This window comes from Condylura cristata, unplaced genomic scaffold (assembly GCF_000260355.1).
Source record: "Condylura cristata isolate star-nosed mole 26May11 unplaced genomic scaffold, ConCri1.0 scaffold00024, whole genome shotgun sequence".
NCBI lineage: Eukaryota > Metazoa > Chordata > Mammalia > Eulipotyphla > Talpidae > Condylura > Condylura cristata.
Genome location: NW_004567125.1, coordinates 9,765,661 through 9,774,497, shown reverse-complemented (window position 1 = coordinate 9,774,497; position 8,837 = coordinate 9,765,661).

Below are 8,837 nucleotides of genomic sequence, written 5' to 3'. Positions count from 1 at the left end.
TTCCAATTGTAAACAAAGCAGCAATAAACATGGGGGTGCAGGTATCTTTTTCAATCAGTGTTTTTGTGTCTTTTGGGTAGATACCTAGGAGTGGATTGCTGGGTCATAGGGAAGCTCCATGTTTAGCAGTTTGAGGAACCTCCAAACAGGAAAACTGGTAACCTTTTTCTGTAATTTATATGTATATGTATCTATCATCATTGTTCATTTTTGTACAATGCATATTTATATGCTTTCTCCTTTCTGGTGTATTCCTCATAAAATTCCCACCACCAGTTCACCCATGAGCCTTAACCATAGTCCCTTGTGCTCTTCCCTCCCATTTTGATCCCTCTTCTTTCCCCTTTTCTGCAGAATGTCTCTGATTTACAGTTGCCTGATAGTTTTGTTTCTTTATTATTATTTTTTCCCCTGATCCCTTATTTGGTTCCCCTATATTCCTCCTATAAATGAGACCATCCGATATATTATTTTTCCTTTTGACTTATTTTATTGAGCATAATTCCATCTAGCTCCATCCATCTTGTGCAAATGGCTTGAGTTTGTCTTTTTTATTGCTGAGTAATATTCCATTGTGTATATATGACACATATTTTTTATCCAGTCATCTATTTTTGGACATTTGCATTGTTTTCATAGCTTATCTATTGTAAATCGTGCTGCAATAAACATAAGGATACAGGTGTCCTTTTGAATAAATGTTTTTGTAGACTCTAGGCGTGGAATTGCTGAGTCATTTAGTAGTTGCTTCGTTTTTAGTAGTTTATAGAACCTCCACACAGCTTTCGTTAGTGGTCGTACCAGTTTGCATCCCCACCAGCAGTATAGGAGAGTTCTTTTTCCCTCCACATCCTCGTCGGCATTTGTTGTTTCCTGTTTTTTTTTTTGTTTGTTTGTTTTGTTTTAAATATGTGCTATTCTTACTGGTATGAGATGGTATCTCATTGTGGTTTTGATTTGCATTTCCCTGATTATAAATGATGCTGAGCATTTTTTTCATATACCTGTTGGCTTTCCTTTCTTAATAACTGTTCTGCCCAATCCCTGGACCTCTTCCCAGTCCCTTTCCCATGGCCCCTCCCTATGTCACCTTCCCTCTTCCCATTTATCACTCTGAAGTTCCACCTCATCCTGATGATTCATTTCTTCATCACTCCTGCTTTTCAACCAATCCTAGACCTGTCTGGTTCTGCCTCTGATGTTCCATCTGCCACGAGGTGGTGCCTTGGTTGGCATCTTTCCCCCCTTGGTAAAATAAGAACCATGGTCCCCTCCAAATATGCTTCAATAAGTGAACTCAGTGTCAGGACCCCCCTGAACAGAGGTTACAGAGGTTCCCTGTGGAGCGGACAGCACAGCAAACACTATTGATTCTCTCAGAGATGTTTGTGATAGCTTCCTTTATAGGGTCTTTTCTATGGGGTCGCTGCTGCTGCTACCTTGGCCATCCCCTACAGTCTTCCCGGCTCTCTAGAAGCAGAAAACTTGGCAGATGTAAGAATCACGATGATCAGAAGTGCTGGCATTAAGAGGCCATTTTTTATCCTCCTCCGTCTCATAATAGCAAATGACAAGGGCCTCTAAAAGCACGGCTTGATGTCTCACCCCCTGGTCAGGCAGGGGACCTGCTGATTCCCCCCCTCCCCCCCCCCCGAGTTAGAAATACAACATCAGTAGCTAGGGAGCAGGCTGCACACTTGCCTGGGGGGGGGGGAGGAGCAAGGAGGAAGTGCTGCCAGGGTGGGCAGCAAGGATGACAGAGGCTTCCGTTTTCTTGCCACTAGCCACCAGGCGGAGGATCCCAACAGCAGGTGGTGGTGTGCTCCCATCTATCAGAGGGAGCCGGTGGGAGGGGCACTGGAGAGGCCACGCCCTTCTCCATCAACACGCTCCAGGGCCCCACCCCATCAAGCTGGTGCCCGAGGGCACTGTCACTTGGCTCCCCACAAGAGCCAAATACTCTGTAGTAGTGGCTCGGCATCAGCAAGAGAGTCCTAGACAACCAATAGCAGGCAGGTAACTGAAAGAGTTTGGCTCTGTCCTTTCAGTTTTAAACACCCGAGATGCTGGAAACAGTTGATGTAAAATGGGGCGAGAGGGGAAGACCATACCTCCCATCCCATTACAGAATTTTGGACCATGAAACAAACCTGAGCTGAAGTGACAGGAAGAGGTTAGGGGAGTTTTACGTTGAATTGCATGATTAAGTTACTAGAAATGACAAAAATGAAACTGAGGGATTTTCCCAAAATATCCTTAAGTGATGGAAGCTAGACTTGAAGTCCTCATGTGATGGGGTGAGTGCCAGGGAAGAGGCTTCCTTTAACATTAACTCCACACCTTTCAAGTTCAGACTGTTAAACTCACCAATGACATGTATTTATTAAGCCTCTGCTCTGAGAGGCACGGTGCCTCATTCAGCGCTGACAAAGACACTGTTCCTGCCTTCCTGCCTTTACCTGGGGGTGGGGGGGCGGAGGGGAGACAATCTTAAGGAAAATTAGTAATTTGATTTCTTCATGATAGTGCTGCAGACATCAGATATGATGACAGCTAGAGAGAAGGGCTGGTGAGGGCAGGGTAAGTATAAACAAAGACTCCTCCAGGTTTGAGGGTTCCAGAGAACTTTACTTTGGAATCAGAGACTCACCAAAGGAAGATCCGTCAAGAAAGAGAGAGGGCAGGGCTCTCCAAGGAAAAAGCTCTTGGTTACTGGCAAGGTTTGAATGAAAAAAATAAATAAAGCCATGTCCGTGTTTCTAGATGGCAAGGAGAGAGCTGTTGTGGGTGTTGGCTCTTGAAAAATGAAGGAATCCAATGTGCTCAGAAGAACCAGGGACATCCATGACAGAAAACTTTTTCCTTATATGACTGAGACCTGCTTATTGCTTAGGAATACCAGTGAGAAGATCAGTTCAAAATGTCACTAGCACGACCCTCAGTTAACATGGACAAGACTATTTCTATCTCCTTTAGACTAGAATGGCACTTCCCTTCTCCAAGATCAGTTCTGATTAAGCAAATGAGAATTTCAGTAAGCATCAGGCCAAATCAGGCATTTGTTTCTGCAGAAGACTGAAAAGCTAGAAAGGTTGTCTCCTGGGTCAGCTGTTGTGTGCAAGACACCTACACCAAAAAAGTGGGGAGAATTTATTTGAAACCTCCAGAGAAAAAGCCAAACATTGCTAAAAAGTCAAGGTACCCTTCCAAGATGAATCAACTCCTGAATTGTCCTTCAGATTTGTGACCATGTTTCATATAATTCCTAAAACTGCTGTTCCTTCTGAAGTCCTCTGGCCTTTTGAGATTAAATGGACAATTCTGTAAGACCATTCTATACATATATGGTAGGGATGGGGTTCTTTTTCTGAGGAAACTAAAAGAGCAAAACTGAAAAGAGCCAACACTCCATCTTCAGTCTCCTGTGAGGGGTCTGGAGAGGGACAGGAGGAGAATCAGCCCTCTCTCTTAGGAATTTCTGGGTGGAATAAATGGGTCATTAAAGCAGCATTAGACTGATCCACAGGCCAGCACCTAAAAGTTACAACCAACTCTTGCAGATAGAAATCATACCATGGATACTGTCTATTGTGAATTAATTGGAACAAATAATGGCTATTCTTTTTGTTCTCTGTATAAAAAAACCCTTTTTAATAGAAATTTTAAAATAAAAACTTGCCCAATTGAATTTGCTAGCATAATAATATATAATACAGGGTTTATCTCAGGAATACAAAGGTGGTTTAACTTTTAAAAATCTATGTAATCAACCATGTTGGCTAATTAAAGAGGGAAAGCATATAACCACTTCAATAAATGAAGAAAAAGTAATAAAGTTATGATAATTTTAAAAGCAATGGTAAACAAGCACTGCTTTATTCTGATAGGGGGAATTTTAAAAAAAAAGTTTTATTTATTCATACAGATCTGGGGTACAGGCCAGGGGTACAGGCCAGAGGTGCAGAGGGTAGTGAGAGGATTCACAAGAGACAGAACGGGGAGCAGAACAGGCCAACTTACAAAGTACACTGTTGAGGGGAGCAGCGGGTGAGTCAGGAGAGGTCTGCCATGCCATGTGGGTCACCTCCGGGGCCGGGGATTGAACTCATGCTGAAGTGGCTTTAGCTTCTTAGTGCTGTGCTTTAACCTGCTGCACCATCAGGGAGGGGCCTGATAGGGAGAATTTAGCTAAAAGGCAGTCATAGATATTATAAAAAATGACAAGAGTAAAGATCTCCCAAAATTCTGCCACATGTAAAGACAATGAGAAAACTGGGGCAACATCAACTTGGTGTTTAAAAATAAAGCCCTTCTGATAGTCCTGCCCTCTGCCAGAGACCAGCACAACAGAATAAGAAACTGTTGTAGTTGACTTAGAACTAGAGTACAGAGTCCTGCAAAGTCTCAACCAATCTGCAGCCCCCTACCTATCTGATTCGACCTATCGGAAGTGCTCCTTCTACTTGATTAAGTAACAGGAAAAAAGAAGAGAAAACTGCTGTTATCTAACATCTCAGAGAGTTGCAAAACTAACCAACTGCCTCTCAATGTTCTTTGACAAACTATTAACTTATTAAAACTATTAACTTTTCAGAATTCCAGAAATTAACCAAAGGCTCACAGCAAGGTGTTTGTTTAAAAAAAATGGCTAAACACAGGTTAAGAACAGTGAACTTTATGGCATCTTAGCTTGCTCTATTTCATCTCACTCTCGCTAACCTCTATCAACAACCCACAAATCTGGTCACAGGAGGGGCAAAATGTGGAGCATCTTCACAACTACATTCCAGTAAATTGTCATTATTTGATCTCTGTGGTGGTTCTTTGCACCATCCCACTTGCAAAACTGTCTTAATTGGAACCGGCTGGGAAATCACACACGGTGAGTCTTTTCCATGTGGGAGTTTGTCAAAGAACACTGATGTTGGGTAACAGCTATTCTCTTTTTTTTTCCTGTTGACTTAATCAAGTAGAAGGAGCACTTCCATGAATCAGATAGGTATGGGCTGCAGGTTGGTTGTGACTTTGCAGGACTCTGTACTCCAGTTTCTTTTTCTGCTGTGCTGTCTCTGGCAGAGGGCAGGACTAACAGGAGAAGGGTTTTATTTTATTTATTTATTTATTTTTTTGAGAAGGGTTTTATTTTTAAACACCCATTTGATGGTGATAGTTCCATGCTTAGAATTTTCACAGGTAGGCTTTGCAGAGGGTCTAAAGGCCACTACTGATTCCTATGTGTCTTGGTTTTATAAATTTCTTCTGTCTAATTTCTAGCAATGTCCTTCCCTTATACCAAATGCTGCAATATTCCTGAACTACTTGCAGTTCCCTAAATGCAATTTTTGCTCAAGTTTTTGCACTTCCTGGAATCTCCCCTCCTCTTCCTGGTTGGTCTGATAAAATCCTATTCAGTGGTCAAATTCAAACTAACTGTTACTTCTACAATGCCCGGAAATTACTTCTTAGGGAGGGGCGTCTCAGTGACATCACCTCTCTTTATCCACTATGTGATGTGGATGATTATTATAGAGAAGGCTTGGAAATTATCAGCAGGGAAGTCCACAAAATTTGCATTTCCCCATTTTTTGTTCTATCTTGGAAGATGCAGAAAGGGAAGTGGGATGCGCACGACCATGTGCTGTTTTACTGACTCTTGAGTCTGAAGTCAAAGATGCTTTCTCTCTCTCTCTTTTTTTTTAAGATTTATTTATTTATACATACAGAATTGAGGTACAAGGCAGAGACTCAGGGGTGGTGAAAGGCCTCACCAGAGACAGAGTGGGGAGCAGAACAGGCAGATCAGTGAAAAACACTGCTGAAGGGAGCAGCAGGCGGGCCAGGAGAGGTCTGCTGTGCCATGTGGATCACCTCCGGGGCGGGGGATGGAACCCACACTGACACGGCTATGGCCAAGCTTTCAGTGCTGCGTCCTAACCCTCTGAGCCACTAGGGAGGTCCCATGCTTTTTCTTTTGAGCCCACTGGGGCACACCCTGGGCTTGGCCTGCCCCTTACTCATCTTATGTTCATTAAGAGTCTCCTGCTCCCTTAATACTCAGGCCTGAATTTTGCAGCACCTGCTGAGATGGCTGCATCGATGGTCTTGTTGTCTCCTGAAGAAAGCACTTACATCAGGCTGTCCAGGCTTATAGCTAACGCCTGTAGCCAGAGTAGAAGCCGTTGGAAGTCTGCAAGCTATGGTGCAAACAGCATAATCTTTGGAACCAGTCAGCCGTGGATTTGAGTACCAAACCCATCATTTATAAGTTTTAGAATATGAGGAAAAGTAGATTTCTAGACTCTGGTCTCTTGTATGAAAAAAACAGATTTCTAAAAAATGACGGTTAAATGAGATTATCTCAGGAAACGAGCTCAAAGGCTGGCAAGCAGCAAGTGCTCAGGAAGGATTAGCTGCCTTCCTCTCTCTCAAGCTGCTACCTTCCCTCTCACCCAGACTCAGGACTTTAATTTGCATCAAGACAAGCACTTGTAGCCTTGTTCGGAAGTATAAAAGACAAGAGAATTGATTACATTAACCTCTGTGTCCCAAACAACGCCTTCTTTCTGCTCTCTTGCTTTGATCAGGACTGTGGACTCAGCAGAGTCTGTCCATGGGGTGTGACGGGTACAATAGTGACTTTACTCTCAGAGGAAGTGAGGGTACAATAGTGACTTTACTCTCAGAGGAAGTGACAAGAGACTGGGAGGTGCCTGGGGAAATGCAAATTTGTGGCTAAGTAGGACTTCCCTAGGTCTGATGACTTCCAAGATATTGCTAAACTATAATTCCAGTGATGATGTCGTGAGGCCAGCCCTACCTCAAAGAATGGTTATAAATATTAATGTTCATTTGCAAACATTTTTCATACCTATTGTGTCAGGCATTGTTAGGTTGGGGAAACATGAAGGCAAATAGAACAAAATGTGACAGATATGTGATGTGTATTGGCCCAGGTCAGTTTTCTGACTGTGGAGCTTCTGGGCAAGTCCCTCAGAAGTGTTAACCTCAGGTTTTAATTTTCTATCAGTCAGGTGAGGGGGTTGGAAAGATGACTTCAAAGGTCTTTTATTTTTAATTTCTCTCTAGATTATACCACTTGTTTCTAATTCAACTCTATATATCAAGTGCTCCCTAGAAATCTCCATCTGAACCATAAACACTTCAATAGAACATATCCAAGACAACACACTCATCTAACACCCCAAGCTCCCAATTTTGTCCCAAAGTTATCTCCAGTCCTATCCTTCCTGTCCCAGAGAATGGTCTTGCTATGTACCTGGAAAGTCACTGTCCAGGCCCCTCTTCTTCATTCCCATAGCCATTCAGTCACCAAGCCCTGCCAATTATGAAAAATAAATATCTAACAGGCCATCTTCTCTTTCATCTTATGGCCACTTCTTTCACAGAGATGGCTCTATCTTTCAGTAAACTCTAGCCTCGAGTTCTACCTAAATGTCTCCCAATCATGATCAAAGTAATCTTTCTAAAGCAGAAATACAATCAGGTCACTCACCTGTTTACAATTTTTGGTTGTTCCTATCAAGAGGATGAATGATTTTCCAAGAATGTGCTGGACTATTTTTATGTGAGAGGGAGTTTTGATTAGGTGGGAGGAGGGTCTGTTTACCATGGTGAGGGCTTGGTTCACTTGGCTGAGCATCTTTGGAAATGAATGGAAGACAAAATGATGAGGAAGAGCGAGGGGCTGTCAAATGTCGAGTGACTTGCTCTATCAAATTCTCTACTTGGTATATACTATGCGGCTTCACAACTGAAAAAATAGGTGTCTCGGTCAGTTTTCCTCAAACAGACTGTGAGGTTGGGGGTGTGTGTACAGGAAGTTTACTGTCGACTCACACCTGTGGGATGACAAGCAGAGGATGGAGTAGAGGGAGACATTTGTGCAGTTTTACCAAGATCCCAGCTGACTCCTGAGAGGGATCTGGAGCTTGTGGCCCTCAGCGACCATTTCTCAGACATGGATGATCCTCCAGAAAGGCACGGTCTGAGGGTATTTCCTGAAGAGGGACTTAGCTGAGAGCTGTCAGTCCGTGATGCTTCCAGTAACTGGGGACTGTTGCTTTGGTTCTGAGAAAGAGATGGGAGCAGCTCTCAAAGCATCCCCTCTACCTCCAGTACACTGTGGGGTAGACAAGAGCACGTTTTCACTGGCACTGGTCCAAGGACATACAACTTGCTGAGCAAAATTGCTGCTTCCCATTCTTGTTTTTCTGACTCCATGCACCTTTGGCTGCTTTTGCAATGACAAAAAAAAAAAATCTATTAGGGTAAGGTCAATCCCGAACTTTCAGTAATTTGGGTGGCAGTGGGCAGTGTAAGTTGTCACATGTGTTAAACCTTAGCAGAGGAATTAAAGCTGAGAATAGTAGGACTATGTACTTAAAGTCTGAGGCAGAGATTTCTCAGAGCAGACAGTGTCTCTGGACCATGTTCATGGCAAGCTCAGGATGGGTCTTTTTAGAAGCTTGAAAGCTGAAAAAATCAGAAAAGCAGCAGTTGCAGACATTGGCCAGTGGCCAGAATGGCCTGAGGGCCAGCAAATTCAAGGGCAGTTGGGGTGGGACAGAAAGAGGGGAGATAAAGTCTACATTCAAAATGGGGTTGTGTCTAAGAAGAGGACAGGAAATGCCAAAGGAAGTGAAGAGTCAATGTAAACTCCATGGTAAATAGATTAGGAAAGGAGGTGCAGGACCCAGGAAGAATGTGATCGAATGTGAGTGCATGGAACCATGGCTGTTCTTGCTTCTTGGTCTCTCCTTCCAAGACTTCTCCAGAACAGTGTCTCTGATCAAGGCTTTGCTGAGCAGCTGTCTCCT